This window comes from Lissotriton helveticus, chromosome 5_1, assembly GCF_964261635.1.
Source record: "Lissotriton helveticus chromosome 5_1, aLisHel1.1, whole genome shotgun sequence".
In the NCBI taxonomy this organism is placed as follows: Eukaryota; Metazoa; Chordata; class Amphibia; order Caudata; family Salamandridae; genus Lissotriton; species Lissotriton helveticus.
In genome coordinates, this window is record NC_136065.1 from 1,599,561,064 (window position 1) to 1,599,580,351 (window position 19,288).

The following is a 19,288-nucleotide window of genomic DNA, read 5'->3' on the forward strand; positions in this document are numbered from 1 at the left end:
GGAAATAATGCTGCATCTCAACTGCAAGCACATCCTTAATCTCCACATCCTGCAGAAACCATGTGTTCAGTCGCCAGACTGTCCACATCGCATTAGCGGCACCCCCCCAGGCGCAACGAAATGGCTGAATGATCTGAGATTCCACTGGGGAGTATAGTATTGGTAGGGGCATGTTGGCACTCGGTGGCAGGCAGGAGGAGCAAATCGATGTGAGAGTGAATGTGGTGGGCCGCCGAAGTGTGGCTATATTGTTTCCCCCAGAGGTTCCAAACCCTCCAGATGCCACACAGACCAAGGGCAGCTGACCAGTCTGCCAGCCTCTTAGAGTGAGAGAGGCGCGACGAGGACGGTTTTCCAGTTGTGTCAAGTGATAGTTACATAACTGCATTTGAAGTCGCCCCCAATTACTGTGTGATCCAGGTGCAGCGCGGAGATCACACCTGTATGGTGATGGAGAGTGAAGGGGAGTGGGATGTTGAGATTAGGTTCAGGACGTGACCCTCAAGCCTACCGGAAATGGTCAAATTGTGGCCTTGTGTGTGAGTCGTCACCTGTGCAGGGGTGAAGGGAAGGCCCCTACGGATTAGTATGGCCACCCCACACCCCCGGGAGCGTCGCGTGAAACTGGAATGTTACACTCTGCCAAACGTGTATTTTTCTAAAAATGGGCATCACATCGGCATTACATCGGGAGTGTGGCGTTGGGCGTAATTGAGGAGCGCAGCACGTTTGATGCGATACAGAAACATGGAGGGGTCTACCATTGGTGGGCATCAGGATAGTACTCAAAGTGAGGGCCAGGAGGACCAGAGGGGCCCGGGTCCTGGGGGGCGGTGCATCCCGGCCAGGATAGAAAGGTGTGGCATGTGCAAGGTGGTATGTTGTTTGTCAATGGCAGTGTCGTGTTCAATTGGCAGGCTGTCGTTAAACACATGAAGCAAAGGCTCCCACGGAGCCAGGGCAAAAACAATTCGGAGAACAACAGTCCTCCGTACCCAACAACCCCACTACCCGCCACCCTATACTTCCGAAACTGAAGCATCTGTCGCCCTGAGGAAGGTAAATCAACAATAACAAATAGCTAAGCTAAAACGTTTAGCAGGGCAGTTCGTGGCAATGATGGACCCCTCCATATTGATGGAAGTCACAGTGTCATCAGCTGCTTATTGACATAAAATATCGCAAGAGTTCTGCCTCAGTTCTGGCCTCGTGGGTCTCCACAAATCAGATTCCTGCATCTTCACCAGATCCCTGGAGCACAGGGCTTCTAGACAGGTCGGAGTCTGACAAGGCGGGGCGCAATATCCCAGATGGGTCCGGGCCACAGCTCAGGTCGCTCAGCGAACTGGCTTGGCTGTTATTATTCAGAGCTGGAAGAGCCTCGGAAGAGATCAACAACTGGGACCCAAGTCCCAGCGATCGCGCTGTCCCCCTCATCGATCTTTCCCTCTTGCGGGGCCGGGTGTGTATCCGCTATGGCTTGGGAGGAGATGAACGTGATTGTGGAGGTTCAGACAAGGTGGGAGGGGAAGCAGATCAGATCCACAGAGGTTGCTCCTCAGTGAGCCAAGTCCAGGCAGCCTGTGAGGTGTCAAAAAATATTGCCTTGTCCTGAAAGTCGACCCAGAGATGGGCCGGGAAGAAGAGACCATATCGCAATCCCAGGGTGCAAAGTTTTTGTTTGACATCTGCATACGTGCGCTGCTGGGCCTGCCCCTCTCTCGTGTAGTCTGGAAATAGGATGCTAGTGTTGTTCTGGCATTTCAGGGGACCCTTGGCCCGGGCCTCTCTAAGGATATCATCTCTGTCCCGGGAGTTGAGAATCCGAATGATGAGGGGACGAGATGGGGCCTCGGGAGGAGGTTTAGGCATTGATAACTTGATGTTACGTTTTAAATCTTTTCTGCTGTGTCCAAACGTCAATATAAAATAATTTGTATTAAATTCTGCAATCATAAATGTCTCTCATAGTGCCACCAGTTCATTATGTTGTTTAATCTTCAAATGTGATAAAAGACAAATAATAACTTCTATAGAGGATGGATTCACTGTACTCTGGGATGTTTGGTGCCAATCATCTCGTCTTAATAAATCCACAATGATGCCAGTGTTGGCTTTATTAATAAATGCACAGAAGGGACACTTTAGAGCGTCCCCTGCAAACCTACCAAACACTGGTGTGGTCTCTGACTAGTCCTAGCCAGCCTGCCACCACCAGATATGTTTTGGACCTCATGGGCCGAGAGCCTGCGCTCGCAGAGGTCAAGAAGCAAGCCTTCTATGGGCAGAGGTGCATCACACCTCCTCTAGGCTGGAATGACATTCCAAGGCGGGAAGCTTCAAATACGACGCCGCCTTTGAAATGCAACCCAGGTATCTCCAGATAGTGGAGGATGCCACAGTTCCCTTCCCCTTACTCGTCCTGCTCCACCTTTGGCGGGAGGACAGGTGGGAAAATTAGTTAAATTAGGAGGTGGGTCCCAATTCCGCCAGCATCACCCCTATTGTGGGACAGGTGACGTGGAGGCCACTATTCAGTTTCCTATATCTTGGTTTGAGAGGGGATTGGCCAATTAGGGTCAGGGTTGTGCTAAGTCCCCAAAGGAAGTGGTCACATAGAGGGTGTAGACACCCTAAAGGTAGGTCAATCCGTGGCTACTACCTGTCTCCCTGTAACACCCCTAAATGTAGTATTTAGGTGGCACCCCTGGACCCTGAATTTTAGATTTGATGGACCTAAGAAGGAAACAGACAAAGAAGAGCTGCTGACCTGAGTACCTTGAAGAATATTGTCACAAAACACTGCCTGCTGTCTCCAATTTTCAACCATCATATTATGCTGTCTCATCCTGCTACTGGGAGGCATCCAAGTACCCCAGAGCACACTCAGCTCTTCACTAATTGCCAGAGAACTCCCTTGGAATAGCGGAACTACTCCCCTGCAGTCGGCAGGCACCAAACCCGCTGAGTCCGGTTTACCAACTTGCTGTATCCAGACAACTCTGACAAAGCACACATGCAAGAAGAGGTATACCAGCTCCGGAGGGTCAGATCTGCCTCCACACCAAGTGAGAGGACCTACCAGATCTGTGGCGTAGCAACATCTGAGGTATCGGACCACCTGCAACCAGCACTGAGACGAAAAGCCCAATCCGGACTCCCAACAGCCCAGCAAGCAAGCACCCATTGAGGGACATTGAAACCTCTAACACCCACTTTATGAATGACCCAGATGTCCAGAAATCATCCTTGCAACCTACCTGCCCTTGAGTGCGAAGACATGCTTGACGCAGAGCCCGGCTTACCTATCTGCTCTGTAAACAGCCTGCTGGCCTGGGTACCGAAAAACCAGCTGTGCTCCTGTGGTGCTGAGGCCCTTGTGACCTGATCCCTCATTTGGGGTCCCCCGGACTTACATGTTAGTCCCCTTGTGCTGCCTGTTTAGGGGTGGCCCCTTCTCCATGGCGCACCAGCTACCGTCAACCTCAGCACCCTGCTCCCGGCTGAATCCGGGACGCTCCTGACCATCCGCTGGTGGAATATTGGACATTGGCCTGCTGCTACTCTAAACTTCAAATATGAAACCCTAGAACTGACTGTAGGATTTTATATACATTTTCTGTGTTTTCACCATAGACTTCAATGTGCGTAATTGCGCACAATAGTTAGCTATTTTCCGATCTTGGAAAATTCATAACTAAAAAAGTACTTACCTGCAAACAAAGTTCTTGGTCTTGAAAATTATATAAATATCAGTATTATTTTTGCAAATTGGTCTCTGGTATGTTCTTGAGTGTGTGTCTCCTTTATTGGCACTGTGAGTACAACAAATGCTTAGCACTAGCACCTAATAAGCCTAACTGCTTGCCCACACTAGCATGAATAGAGCGTTAGTATTATCTAACTTTGCCTCCATGTAGTTGGGGACCCACTGGACTCTCTGCCCAGTGTACTTCATTTTAGTCCACTATATAGAGAGCGAGCTTCCGACATCAACCCAGGTTTTGATTACAAATATCTCTGTGAGTCACCTTAAAATAATTGGCACTAGAAGCAGAGGATACCAAACATTTGATGCTCTTTGTTCAGAAAATGATAAATCTTTGATTGCTATTTAACCTCACATCCTGGGGACGATACTGAGCAGATTAGAACTTTTAACCACCAGAACTGCATGATGCTGCTTGTAACAGGTATGTGCTTGTAAAACTACAGCAAAACAACAAGTACCGGAATACAAATTTGAGCTGGATAAATGGCAAAAAAGTGGCTGAACATGATCCTGTTCATAGGAGATAGTATCTTATTTAAATTGCCATTCACCAATGTATCTGACTGCTGAGCCGCAATCCTTGTGGTCTTTTGGAGTCTACCACCTGTTGGAAACTTTGCAAACTTCCCTAAAGACCAATACACTTCACCTCCAATCTTACGCAGTATACTCCAGTGAGAGATTTCACGTTTTAAATATTGCCCAGATATTTGTTACATTTAAAGTTGGCCATAGAAAACAGACTGTGTTATTTTGGATTATTTCATGAGTGCCCTTCAGAACAGCTCGGAAAGCATTAGACTTTCTAGTCTTTCTAGACTTTCTTAGAAGATTGTGCTGTGAAATTTACAATGTATTTTTAAAAATGATTCACAAGTAGAGATGCTTCCTCCACCCAAGTACTCCCAGGCAGGGTTTACCTTGCTCAGTTGGTGCTATTTAGCATATGGTACAAGGTGAAGGGTAATATATTCTTCTAGCTACTCCCATACCCTACACCCCAGAGGCAGCGTACACAGATTCTTATAAATGCTTGGTCACACTCATGCACTGGTCTTTGCTGCACAATTGGGGTTACTGAAGTGCTACACGTACAATCGATGCAGAAAATGTACTTGGGAAGTGATTGCACACAATACCTTATGTGGGTCTGATCACATCTAAGCATGAAATGGTTTTTCTTCTTCCTGGATATGACTGCTACAAATTCCCTTTGACATCCTCAACCTCCAAACTGAAAGTTTGAGGAGCAAATTGTTTCAGTCTATTCATGGCAATCTTTTAAGCAACTCTTTCCAATAAATAAGGGACTATATCTGGAGATGCTGCAGTGCTCTATAAATGTCCTGCATGTAGGCTGAGATCAACTCAACTGAGCTCAACCCCCACCCAAGCCAACCCAACTCAAATCAGCTCCACTCCACTACACTCCATTCTTTTCCACTACACTGTGCTCTGCTCTTCTCCACTCCACTGCATTTAGCTAAACCTAGTCTCACATCATAACTCAAATGTAAAAGAAAAAAAACATGTTCCAGAATAAATTAAACAACAACCAAAAACAATGCCAATACTGCTGATTATTTAAAAATCTTTTTATCAAAAGACTCGTGGACATACCATCAGACCATCTTCAAGCTCATTAGTAGCTTTTATTTAATTATCAAAGTTTCAAGATTTATCATTTACAAATACATGTGATGAACACTTTGTATACACACTACACCCAAAATAAAGAAATCAATAAATAGAACTAGCATTCAACATTTCACAGCTCTCTCGCCATCCCATTTATTCCACATTCACATCAACCACACTCTCAAAAGGAAAAATAGTGAACATTCATACTTATGAATCTTGTTCCAAACAATATTGCTATAAATCACAATTTCTTTTATGTCCTATACAATATTTACACATTACTAAATTGAATTGTACAGTCTCATTTACTAGAATACAACAAAGCACAACTTTTCAAAACAATTATTCAAAGCAAAGGTTTGGTAGTTCCACGGTCTACGCGTTTCAAACCCCCTTTCTTCCAGGGTTCTCATCAGGACCAACCTCACTCAAATCCATATGCCACACAAAGTCTACTTCCTTTACCGGTGTAATGGGAAATGATCAATTTGAGATTACTTTTACGGTCGTTTGCGAATTCCGTATTAATTAAACTCTTCCGACATGAATGATTTATCCAGCAGCGTCCTCCGACGTCGACTTATTTGGACATATGCCAGGAGTCCTTGCTCGCGTGTAGCCTTCGCAGGTGCATGTTACAAACGAGTCTCCATACTTCCGGATCCTTGTCAAAATCGGAAACAAGAATAAATTAAAAGATTAATCTCTGAAATTCACCATGCTTTCAGATGGAACTATGCACATGATTGCTATCCCAAAACCATTTAATCTGTGCCCGCTCTAATGACTGTCCACAGTCTGCTCAGTCCACGGTTTGCAGCCATTATCCCGCATTTTTTATCCCGCGGACTTTCATGCCGCATACCATATACCCGCAAAGACATTGACCTCGCATACCATTATGCCGCATTTTTTCAAAACGCAAGTGCATTTATCACGCATGCCTTTACAGCGAATTACGTTGTAAAGGCATGTATGGTAAATGCATTTGCGTTTTGAAAACCACGATGACGAGAGAGGTAAGGGGGTTTGGGTTAATTTTTTAAGGGTGGGGGTTGTGCTGGGGTAGTTATTGTGTAGTGTAGTGTTGTGTTAGTGTAGTGTAGAGTTGTGGTGGTTGTTTAGTGTAGGGTCGTGCTGGGGGAAGTGTTATAGGGGTTAGGGTACTGTTGTAGTGTTTGTGTAGTGTAGGGTCATGCTGGGGGTAGTGTTTTAGGGTTTAGGGTAGTGCTGTAGTGTTTTTGTAGTGTAGGGGTATGCTGGGGGTAGTGCTTTAGGGTTTAGGGTAGTGCTGTAGTGTTTGTGTAGTGTAGGGTCATGCTGGGGGTAGTGTTTTAGGGTTTAGGGTAGTGTTGTAGTGTTTGTGTTGTGTAGTGTAGGGTCATGCAGGGGTAGTGTTTTAGGGTTTAGGGTAGTGTTGTAGTGTTTGTGTAGTGTAGGGCCATGCTGGGGGTAGTGTTTTAGGGATTAGGGAGGTGTTGTAGTGTTTGTGTAGTGTAGGGTCATGTTGGGGTTAGTGTTTTAGGGTTTAGGGTAGTGTTGTAGTGTTTGTGTAGTGTAGGGTTATGCTGGGGGTAGTGTTTTAGGGTTTAGGGTAGTGTTGTAGTGTTTGTGTAGTGTAGGGTCATGCTGGGGGTCGTGTTTTAGGGTTTTGGGTAGTGTTGTAGTGTAGGGTCATGCTGGGGGAAGTATTATAGGGTTTAGGGTAGTGTTGTAGTGTAGCTTCATGCAGGGGTAGTGTTTTAGGGTTTAGGGTAGTGTTGTAGTGTTTGTGTAGTGTAGGGTCATGCTGGGGTGTAGTGTTTTAGGGTTTAGGGTAGTGTTGTAGTGTTTGTGTAGTGTAGGGTCATGCTGGGGGTAGCGTTTTAGGGTTTAGGGTAGTGTTGTAGTTTTTGTGTAGTGTAGGGTCATGTAGGGGTAGTGTTTTAGAGTTTAGGGTAGTGTTGTAGTGTTTGTGTAGTGTAGGGTCATGCTGGGGTGTAGTGTTTTAGGGCTTAGGGTAGTGTTGTAGTGTTTGTGTAGTGTAGGGTCATGCTGGGGTGTAGTGGTTTAGGGTAGTCTTGTAGTGTTTGTGTAGGGTCATGCTGGTGGTAGTGTATTAAGGTAGTGTTGTAGTGTATGTGTAGGGAAGTAAAGTGCTTTATGGTAGTGTTGGGGGGTCGTGCTGGGTTGTGTAACTGTAGGAAAAACACTGTGTGTCCTTGACTCCTCAGTCAAAATTCTAGGGAAGGTGATCTTAGCCAGAATTAAAGATTGGGCTGCTAAAAATTCTATTCTGTCTAACGCCCAATATGGGTTTAGAAGGGGGAGAGGGACCGAAGATCAGTGCCTCAATTTACACCTTATCCTGAACAAATACACGGTGGCAACAGGGGGATGGATCTATCTCGGGTTCATGGACTTGTCCACAGCCTTTGACCTGGTTAACCGGTCCAGGCTGTGGACCATTCTCCTGGACTTAGGGCTGGATCAATTCCTGGTCTATTTTCTGGCAGAGGTTCATCGGGACTTAGATGCTTCCATTAGAATGACTCAAGAGGGAGCCTGCACTGCTAGTTTTAAGTCCACTAGAGGGGTACGCCAAAAATGCATCCTTGCTCCGATGTTATTCTCACTTTACATAAATCATCTGGATGAATCATTGGGCAGGACGACGCTAGATACTCCGCGTTTTGGAGGATCGTCTATCCCAGTCCTCCTCTACGCGGATGATGCCGTTTTAATGGCACGAACACCCCTAGGCTTACAACGACTACTGGCTGCTTTTGACGAATTTATGTCTTCACTTGACCTAAAAATTAACATAGGAAAGTCACACGTTATGGCAGTGGGGGGTAGAAATAACAAACTCAACACCTTCCATTGCAACCAGACAGCAATCACTAGAGTAAAGTTCTTTACTTATTTAGGGGTGGTAATTGACGATAAGGGCACCTGGGCACCCCAAATCTCGGCCAAGGTTAACGCAATGAAAAGATCCTCAGCTGCCATAATAGGCTTCGCTAAACGCCTAGGGGGTAAACTGACCGAAGCCATCCTATCCATATACAGAGCTAAGTCAGTCGCAATCGCTAGGTATGGGGCCACAATATGGGGTTATATTCATTCGGAGGCAGTCCAAAGAGAGGAGAATACATTTTTACGTACTCTCCTAGGGTTACCACAGTCGACAGCTACATTCTCCATCCACCAGGAGCTCGGCAGGGGTACATCAGTGATACTATTAAGTTGGCCCCTATCTTGATGTGGTTAAAAACCTGGCTTAATCCCCAGCTGTCCCTGAACCACGCGATTATAAGGGACTGCGTGTCCCTGGATAACATGAAAAGAATCCAGTGGCTGTCCTATATCAAAAACACCCTAAGTGATCTGGGCCGCCCAGAACTATTTTCATACCCGGAGGGTATAGTTAAAGCTGATTTGGTCTGGGCCAAAACCACTTTTATTAAGTATAGAGAATTGGAGCGGGAGGCGGAAGAACTAAGGAAGCCAACTGTGAGGGAGCATTATTTATCTATATCATCTTTAACTATTCAACCATACCTCACCGTTGTGTCAATCCCGTTTCATCATTGGTTATTGACTAAATTTAGATTTAACCAAATCCATTTTTTGCTAACTGACTCTAATGTTTGGGCAAGGCCGAGGACGTGGCCTTTTGTAAATGCGATGGTTACTCCCTGCAGGATACTTTGCATTTTACTTTCTTCTGCTCCTACTATTCCTTACCCAGAAAAAAGTTTATTATTCCCCTGATAAAATGTAAGGGGTTTGTACAAGCGAAAACAGCATTGTTATTTCTAAAATTATTGGAATCCCCATTCATAATGTTTGGAGTCGCTAACTTTTTTGTTGCTGCTATTCGCCTTAGGAAACGCATTATGATGAGCCACTTAAGTTTAGCAGGTGCTGATAAATGAATTGACATTGACTTAAAAATGTTTTAAAAACTGTAAATATTTTAAAACATTTTTATGTCTTATTCATCATGTCCATGTACCCCCCAATGTGCTCTATATAATGTACTTTTTATGATTTTAATTAATCGAAATAAAGTGGTTTTGAACTTGAACTTGAACACTGTATGTCAAGGGTGGGTGGTGCAGGGGTACTACATTACAGTGTAGTGTAGGGTTGGGTAGGGTGCTCATACTTACCTTAACTACTTTAACAACGAGTATACCTTTAATATGCATGCCTTTTCGTTGTAAAGGCATGCGTGTTAAAGGCATATTCGTTTTAAAAGTATTTGTTCTTTTTATTTGCGGTCTAATAGTACTTGCGGGATCAAATTTGCGGTATGATGGTATGCGGGATGTTTGTCTGCGGTCCGACATCATATATTCCAGTCCACTCCTGGATTCATCTGTGTCCTACATAATTACATGGTTCTTTGAAGTAAATCTGGCTGCACAGGCCTCTGTGAGGCATAGGTCATCCTCTCAGCCGACAACAAGCATATACCCAAGCATTCTGTCGACATTGGCCTAGGGGCCTCTGATGAAGTGAAAGTCTGGTGCAAAGAGTAGGGCGTATACAATAGGAAGCCTACCAGTCATGGCCCACTGAAGGTCAGTGTGACAGGACGGTGACTGAAATGAGAGCCCCCACTAGACAGCAACAAGCATATCTTTCCGCCACATAGGAGAATGCCCTGAAGAAGGGGGAGGGCCTGGGTCTGATGCCCTCCAGGGGATACACTGACACGAGGGGTCAGCGCACTGGGACCAGCCAAATAAAAGGAGTGCTAAAGTGAGAGTTCTCTGAGCCAACAGTGAGCATCCCGACACCAGCAACTAAGAGACTTCCCTGGAGGAGGGGGGTCAAGGGGCAAACGCTGCCCACTCTGAGGTTCCATTGACATGAGGGGTCAGGGCACAACTAGCATTGTACTCTGATGGACAACAAACATGCCTTAGAGGATTTAGGGACTCGGGGTGGGGGGCAGAAGACCAGGGTCCACCAGTGAAGGTAGCTCTGCAGTTGGTACAAGATGATCTCTCCATTGTTGGTGACTACACTGGACTGGCCTACAGCCTGCAGGACTGGCCTAACGCCAAGTCTATGTAACAAGACTGTTTCCACCAGGACACAGTGAGCAGGATATCGAGAGAGCTGGATATCTGAGGATCACATTCCCTAACACACACTTCAGACAAGAACCACCCTGTGACACAGCTAAATCTACAATAGTGGTCCTTGGACAGGGTGCCCGTATGTGTAACAGTGGATTCGCCATTGAAATCCAACATGGCTTCAAGTACAAATTTGAAACACACCACGCTCAGGGACATGCTGGCTAAGAATGCTGCAGGGAAGGCTGATACCCCTTGATGTCACATGGAGAAGGGGGCGAAGTTCAGGTTCTGCAGCAACCAACACAGCAAGCCTCTTTTACCTGCTTCTTCATGGAGGGCCTCTTTAGGACAAAATCAGAGATTATATATTTTGGCCTTGAGGGAAGAGGTAGTGGAAAAGGTGAAGCACGACTTGATCAAGTTGGGGCTGCAGGTCTCTACGCTGTAGGATTCCAGGGATGCCAGAGAGGAGGAAATAGAGGCTCTGCAGCAACAGATGTTGATGCCCAAGAAAAAGATTATAGACCTCCAACAACATCTGGAAGACTTTGAAAATGGATCCTGGTGATCCAGGATTAGAATTCACAGAGCTCCACGAGATGCAGAGAAAGACAATGTTGAAGGATATTTGAAATAACTGTTCAGACAGATCTGCCTGGAGCTGCAAGAATCGGGGATTGACAGGACAGAAAACATTGGATGTGCCTGACTTCTAGAGCCTTTGGGGCAGCCTCGGACATCCTAACATGTGCACTACTACAGGCAGTAGAAGGGTTTTAGGGCATGAGAGAAAGCTGTAGTGACTTTTGAGGCAGCCATGCTGTAGCTCTACCAGGACTTATGTTTGGTCAGTCTGCAATAACACTGTCTCCCCCATCCAGCAGCTCACTAGCTGAGGGAAAAGGGAGTTCAATATAAATTAGGCCATCTGCTTAAACTTATATTTATGTGAGATGTTACAGTCCAACATATTTGCTCCCTAGAAGAGGTGAGTTGAATCCTATGACTCAACAAGGTCCAAGAAGGAAGAGCACCATCATATTTAGCTTCCAATCACTGCCCTCCCCGGAGCCACAAATCAGGAAGATGTTGCAAAGCAAGTTCGAAGAAATGATCCCTGAAAAGCGACATTGGAGGACATCTTGAGAGAAATGAGTGATGTCGTTAACAAACTCAAAGGGAGTGGGTATAACTAGGAAGGATGAGACATTCATCTGCTGGAGACATTTGGGCAGGACTTAGCTTTGAGACTGCCATGGGTCTAAAAATGAGAGGGGCACATTCTAGTATTAGATTGTTAAGCAATGGAGCAGAGCAGGTCACATGTTTTTGGACAACTATTTAGAAGGGGGAGAAGGATTTGGTATGAAAGAAGTGACCAGGGCTACTTACCAGTTTTAGTTATTTTTAGTTGAGGGAAGGGGTTGTAGGAAAGTATCATCATTCCTTAACGTTTAAGCGAAGGGCAACCCCAGTTCCAATCTTTTTTGTGACGATTCACCTATCACCAATCACAATGCTGTGTGCCTAGAGCCTGCAGTCACTCATTGCTTCAGACTCCATCATGATACCTAAGCCATCCCTAAATTAGAACATATGCTTAAAATATAGTGAGCTTGAATGCCAAATGTCCTACTGCCTGCTAACTAGACAGACCATATTTACTATGCTGAAGACCTCAGAGGGAGACATTTGCCTGCTCCAGGAGATGCACCCGCAGAAGGATTGGAGTTGACTCCGCTCAAAATGGTCCCCTAGGCAATATCTTTCTTCAGGCTCTAGGAAGTCTGGTGGAGTTGGGTTGCTATTGGGCACCTCCTTCATGGGGAAGTATTATCCACACTGTTGTAACTTCTCCTTTAACTGTTGATGAACCTGTGAGAATGTTAGGTGCATCACCAGAACCTTGAACTGTGAGGCATCAGAATGATAAGGAGAGGTTGGCTGGCTGTTGGTGTCTCCTCTAGTGGGTGTCAATAAATACTTATGCCCTCTACATTCTAGTTCCTCCAAATTATGATATCATCAGACTAGATAGACCTATCAGAGTCGGGGGTGGCATTGCTTGCATTCAGCGTAACAGCCTTGCAGTTAAACAGTTACAGTCCCTTGCTCTCTCATTGTGTCAATATCTATGTATCGAAATTGCCTGTAACAATAATCCCCTATGCAAATTACACATGTTCTATCATCCACCAAGTGACAATCTTGCCTTCTTAGAACAAATCATGGATATCATCACAACAAACCTGGGTAAACATGGCACTCAAATCTTCCTTGGGAACTTTAATCTACACTGGAGCAACCTGAGTGACCCTATAGTCAATAGCCTCAAATATTTTCTTACGGATCGTAACCTGGTAAAACATTTTGATTGCCCCACACACAACCAGAGGGAGACCTTTGATCTTATCATCGCAAAAGATAACTCCACCCAATTGGAATCTATTGTCCCTTATGATTGCTCTGACCATCATCAAATCAGTTTCCACATCATTATTCCTTTGAGAACAACTACCACAAAAGAACTCAAACCGAATATTTAGAAAAAAAATATGTGAAACATCAGTCTAACTGAACTGACATCACTCAGTGATAACATCATATTACACTCTGAAAATATGGTAGAAGTAGAAGAGCTCATGGACCACTATACTAGCTCCCTGAAGAATATTCTTGATTCAACCGCATCCTTACAACAAAAAAGACAACCCCCAAAAGTCTTGCAACCATGGTATAACGAAAACCTCAGTACTGAAAGACACAACCTCAGATTAGCAGAGCAAAAGTGGAGCACCTCTCCAGCTCTGGAACATCTCATACAGCTAAGGTTTCTCTGGAATGGTTATCACAAAAGCATCATAAATGCAAAAGCGCATTTTTTCAGAAACCAACTGGATCAAGCCGAAAACCTCCCCAAAAAACTGCTCGATCTGGTTAAGCAGCAATCTAAAGGCCTACCCAATCTCACCCAATTATACACAGTCTACTGCCCGATACCAAAGAATTTGCTTTCATATTCTTGGAATAGACTAATTACCTGAAAGCTGACTTTCAGACTCCATAACATCAAACTCATCAATCACCAAACACCAGAATCTCCTCTACTGGTACATATGATCTCACGCACCATCCGGATTGCATCCTCAAAAACAATGCTTCCTGGAGTTTGCAAAACACAATTCTCAAGACTTGAAACCCTTAAATCAATGTAGTGATCCCTTTCTCTCCACCCTCCTCAATGATATCAAAATGTCTATTCTCCCATTCTGGACTAGGATTGTAAATGCTTCACTACACCAGGATAAAATACTGCCCCGCCTAAAAGCTGGTCAGGTCACCCCTATTTAAAAAAAAAACAATGGCTGATCCAACCAACCTTGACAATTGTCGCCCCATTTTCAACATCCCAACGCTGGCTAAGGTTCTTCAAAAATGTGTTCATGTTCAACTATGTAACCACATCGACCAATTCAACCTCTTTGACTGGCAACCAATCTGGTTGCCACTTGGAACACAGACTGAATCTGCCCTGACACATACAGTGAATGATGCTCTAAAAATGCTGTATTAAAACGAATCATGCCTACTAATCCTCTTGGACCTCTCTTCAGCCTTTGACTCTGTAAAGCATGATTACTTACTTGATTTACTAGAACATAGGATGGGGACATCAGGGTCCGTCTTAAATTGGTTCACCTCATTTCTGCAAAACAGAACGCAAAAAGTCAAGGTAAATCAATCCCTTTCTAACACAGTGACAGTCATACTTGAGGTCCCACAAGGCTCCTCTCTTTACCCCACTATCTTCAACCTATTCAAGGAGCCTCTTACAGAAATACTAAGGGCTTCCAATATTCACTATCATGTTTACCCTGATGACATCCAATTGTACTTGAAAATGTTATCCCCTGAAGACATCAGACCCCTCAATCCTATTCTTCAAAACACCCAAAATTGGCGCACATGCAACCACCTCAAACTTGACACTCAAAAAACTGAATTTCTCCTACTCACCCCATCCACACAGATACACCCTATGAGTGATTGGATGAAGCAATTAACAGCAAATCATTGCATCAGCAAGATCGCTAGGAATAATCCTTGACAAAAACCTCAATATGCAGGAGCATATTAGTGCCACCATTAAAGGAATAAACTTACAATTGAGCATATTGTGAAAACTAAAACCTTTCCTCCCTCAAAACGCCTTTAAGTCGGCCTGGCAAGCACTTGTGATCCCCAGATTGGAATTTGGAAGCACTACTTCCTCAGGCCTGCCTAGATCCACATTAGCCCCATTATGGACCTCGCTCAACTCAGCAGCAAGACTTATCACAGGGTCAAAAAGGTTCAATCATATCTCCCCTGACCTGAAATCCCTCATCTGGCTCCCTTACGAAGCAAGCATTCTACTGAAAACTGTATGTGTGACACACAAAGCTCTGCATTTCAAGACCCTAAGTCATCTCGCCAACAAACTTGAGCTGTCTGAAGGCTCTAGATCCACTTGAAGAGAGAAGACCCTTCTGCTGAAGCCACAACATTTCAACATGAAGAAAACCTACTACAGAGCTTTCTTAGGCGTCGCCCTCAGAATCTGGTACTCTCTCTCCCCTGAAATAAGACTGACTCCCTCCAGTACCTCCTGCAAGAAAAAAGTCAGATTCTGTTAATGAACAAATTAATGGTATAGATCATCAGAATTCTGCATCCTGAGCTTTTTGTTTTCAGACCCTGTATGTACTTTTACTATGCTTAACTATGCTTTTACTATGCTTGTATATCATTTCCTCATTTTCTTGTAAATCGCTTTCATACCCCCAAGGGTCACGTTCGCGCTATATAAAACTTTTCAAACAAACAAACAATAACCATCAAGCACGGTTTCATCATTGCACTAAGTGCAACAACTTAAGGCAACTAACCACTTATTAAACAGCACAACAGTTGAAAAATAAACTAAAGAACCCAATGTGTTTTTAAAAAAATACAAAAACATAGTTTTTTGTTACAAATGAATACACTTTACATAAGATACTCACTCATACTAGCTTCATTCATGTCCATATGCACCCAACACATCTACAAATTTAAAATCACAATATTCGAAAAAACCAACAAAAATGTTCAAAGATAACTAAAGAATTTTTCCAGGAGCTAATCAATCTTGCTCCAAAACAGTTCAAGATATTTTGATTACTTCAACATTGGATGAGACAAAGATTAAAGATGGAGTTGAGAGCCAAACTCTTTGAATTAATTTCTATAATGAATCAATTTATGTGACATTAATCTGAAATTCACGGCTAACACCAGCAATGGGAACATTGAGTTTCTAGACATAGAAATTAAAGAGCAAAATCAAACCCTGGAAGTTGATCTTTATATCAAGCCTACAGCTAGGAATACACTATTACACTTTAATAGTTATCATCCTAAAATTAGGAAGGAAAGTATTCCTTTAGAGCAGTTTCTCCATTTGGGCGAAACTGCACCAATTTGACTATGACATTAGGTCGAATGGCGTACAAATGTGCACGGTTTTATGACAGGGATCATCTTTTGGTAAACCATCTACCTAAAGCTACGCCGAAGCTGATCTGTGTCACCAGACACTCAACACTTAAGAGCCGATTCCGATTCGGTAAAATCCCCCACGATTCGCTGTAAGGAGCATTTTTCCCATACGATTCGTACACCTACAACGTCCCCGTACGTATGATCAAGTACGATCCTAACCCAAAGCAGATCTATGTACCATTCGTACCAAACCCCATACGACCAGAAAATACATACGATTCATATCCGGGTCACGCAGTACGCGCCGTCCGTACGTAAACAGGCAGCAGTTTCCAGCCCACCAAGTACGATCCGTGTCGACGACACTCCGTACGACCCTATTGCTACTGTGAGCTGAAAACATCCGTAAAAGCAGAGTCCGGCCCGAACCGCACCCCGGTACGCGACAGACACGCCATGAACCCCATCGGCCGTGTCATCCCAGTCCTGTACGCCTACGACCTGGTGCACAGAAACCGATGACGGCGCAGAAGTGTATTTGTACGGTGCGTCACACGCTCACGTATATCACCATTGCAATAGTGATACGAGCCGCACACACGCCCTGAATGTTGGGGTACGGTGCGTCACACGCTCGCGTATATTACCATTGCAATAGTGATACGAGCCGCACACACGCCATGAATGTTGGGGTATGATGCGTCACACGCTTGCATATACCACCATTGCAATAGTGATACGAGCCGCACACACGCCATGAATGTTGGGGTACGGTGCGTGACATCTGAAGGGTGGGTGGATATTACTTTTACCAGTGCCCAGACATAAGAGGGGTGGCTGGATATGACTCCCAGCACTGCCCAGACATGAGGGGTGGGTGCAGAGGACTCCCAGCAGTGTCCAGACATAAGAGGGGTGGGTTCAGAGGACTCCCAGCAGTGCCCAACAGAATGGTGGTGGGTGCAGAGGACTCCCAGCAGTGCCCAACAGTATGGGGTGGGTGGATATGACTCACAGCAGTGCCCAGATATATGAGGGGTGGCTGCATATGACTCCCAGCAGTGCCCAGACATATGAGGGGTGGGTGCAGAGGACTCCCAGCAGTGCCCAGACATAAGAGTGGTGGGCAAATATGACTCCCAGCAGTGCCCAGATATAAGAGGGGTGGGTGCAGAGGACTCCCAGCAGTGCCCAACATTATGGGGTGGGTGGATATGACTCACATCAGTGCCCAGACATATGAGGGGTGGGTGCAGAGGACTCCCAGCAGTGCACAGACATAAGAGGGGTGGGTGGATATGACTCCCAGCAGTGCCCAGACATATGAGGGGTGGGTGCAGAGGACTCCCAGTAGTGCCCAGACATAAGAGTGGTGGGTGAATATGACTCCCAGCAGTGCCCAGACATAAGTGGGGTGGGTGCAGAGGACTCTCAGCAGTGCCCAACAGTATGGGGGTGGGTGGATATGACTCCCAGCAGTGCCCAGACATATGAGGGGCGGGTGCAGAGGACTCCCAGCAGTGCACAGACATAAAAGGCGTGGGTGGATATGACTCCCAGCAGTGCCCAGAAATAAGAGAGGTGGGTGGATATGACTACCAGCAGTGCTCAGTTATAGGGGGGGGGCATTATCATCATCATACAACAACTACATGGGTGTATGTTTACATCCCTAACCTGTGAGAGTCCTGATAGTGCCATAGCAACACATCACTTACAGCAGTGTCCCACTCCACGTTGGATGGATTTCTGTCACACACTGCGTGACATGCCACATGTGGGTGTGATGTCAGATCCCACATGCATACCCCCCCATGGAGGTTGCAGGCAACCTACACACCCCACCATCATGACACAATAGTGTATAGTCATGTAACAGCCCACCAAACAAATAGAGCAAAAAGGAAAAACACACTGTCATGTACATCCCTGGCCTGATATGAATGTCCAGGTGGTGAAACATGTACTCTCTCATGGAAGGAACAGGGTTTAAACCCCTTAGATACAAAGCACTAAATTGTGAGTCGTGTGCACAAATACCCTGTATAACAAATCCAAACACAAGGGTAAGGCGGTGATCATACATCTGCATAGTGTGAAAAAGGGTGATTGTGTCCATGAAGGCATTTCTACATACTACAAACACAAGTACAGTGAGTAGCATGGATGGCACAGACTAATGAGCAGAACTAATTTGTGAGCAGGCATGGCCATTGCTGAAGGGAACGTTCAACAAAATAGTAAATCTGCACACAAGTCAGCACAATAATTGTGCAACTGTCTGTAGTGAAGATCTCATGTGTCACTGAGGAAGGGACACTCTTTGGGACAATGTCTGTAGGCAAACTGAACACACAAACAAAGATTATTTGCTGCAACATTGTGATGGCACATAGATACCATGGTCCACCTCATTACCATCATAAAATAGACATCTTTCACAATCCCAAATCATTACCATGACACCAACTCCTAGGCACACAGCACCTAAAGCAAGTACATGAAATGCAATAGTTTAGAATGAAAAATAAAATGCTTTATTCAGCTCCAAAAGGAAAATTATTTAAAAAATGAGTCCCGGCTCAAAGAAGGCCAATGGCCAGTCCACAATAAAGTTTTTTTGGTGGTACGTTGGGGAGGTTGTCAACCCCAAACTTGCCTGCACATGATGGAGCTAAAGGGTTGTGGACCCATGTGGGGCATCATCTGAGTCAGGGACCGGAACCGCAGGGACAGTAGAGGGAAGGGTAGGTATTGTGGGTGCAGGGGGGGGAGGAATCCTCCCCAGTGGCTTGTGCAGCGCCAAAGGTGGAAATGAATTCTGCGCTGCACACTGCTGCCAGTTCAGCAAGACCACCACCTGCACCCGGGGACACAATGGGAGTGGAGGTAGAGGGCAGTGAGTCTTGCGGACTTTGTCTGTGGCTGCGTGCCTGCCGTCAGACCCCAGTCCCTGTGGGTGTGCCTTCATCCCCCTGAGATTGCGTGCCAGGAGACCTGCGCTTATACTTCCGTGGTGGTGTGCTGGGTGGCTCTGTTGGTGTGCGTGATCTTGTGTGTCTGCGTGTGCTTTGGACAGGTATGGGAGAGGGGGGTGTGGATGGGTCTGAAGGAGGGGGGGACGGATCGCTGCAGGAGGGCAACTGCTGCCATCAGTGAGGAGTCCATGGACGATAGAATCCGACGTTGATCAGACATGTTAGCTGACATGCCCTCCATGAATGACAGCAACTGTGTCAGTATTCGAGTTTTGCCATGGATATAGAGATAACTC

At 45.4% G+C, this 19,288-nt stretch overlaps 1 long non-coding RNA gene across 1 annotated transcript in view; it reads right to left on the reverse strand.

The window, feature by feature from the left end:
- Window positions 1–5,494: 5,494 nt before the first annotated feature.
- The window catches only part of LOC144753729 (uncharacterized), a 241,112-nt gene continuing 227,318 nt past the window's right edge, over window positions 5,495–19,288 (reverse strand). Inside the window, exons 2-4 of the long non-coding RNA XR_013594501.1 lie at window positions 15,060–15,139; window positions 14,136–14,197; window positions 5,495–6,077 (exon numbers count right to left, since the gene is read on the reverse strand). This is a non-coding gene — a long non-coding RNA (uncharacterized LOC144753729). The remainder of the gene's footprint in view (window positions 6,078–14,135; window positions 14,198–15,059; window positions 15,140–19,288) is intronic.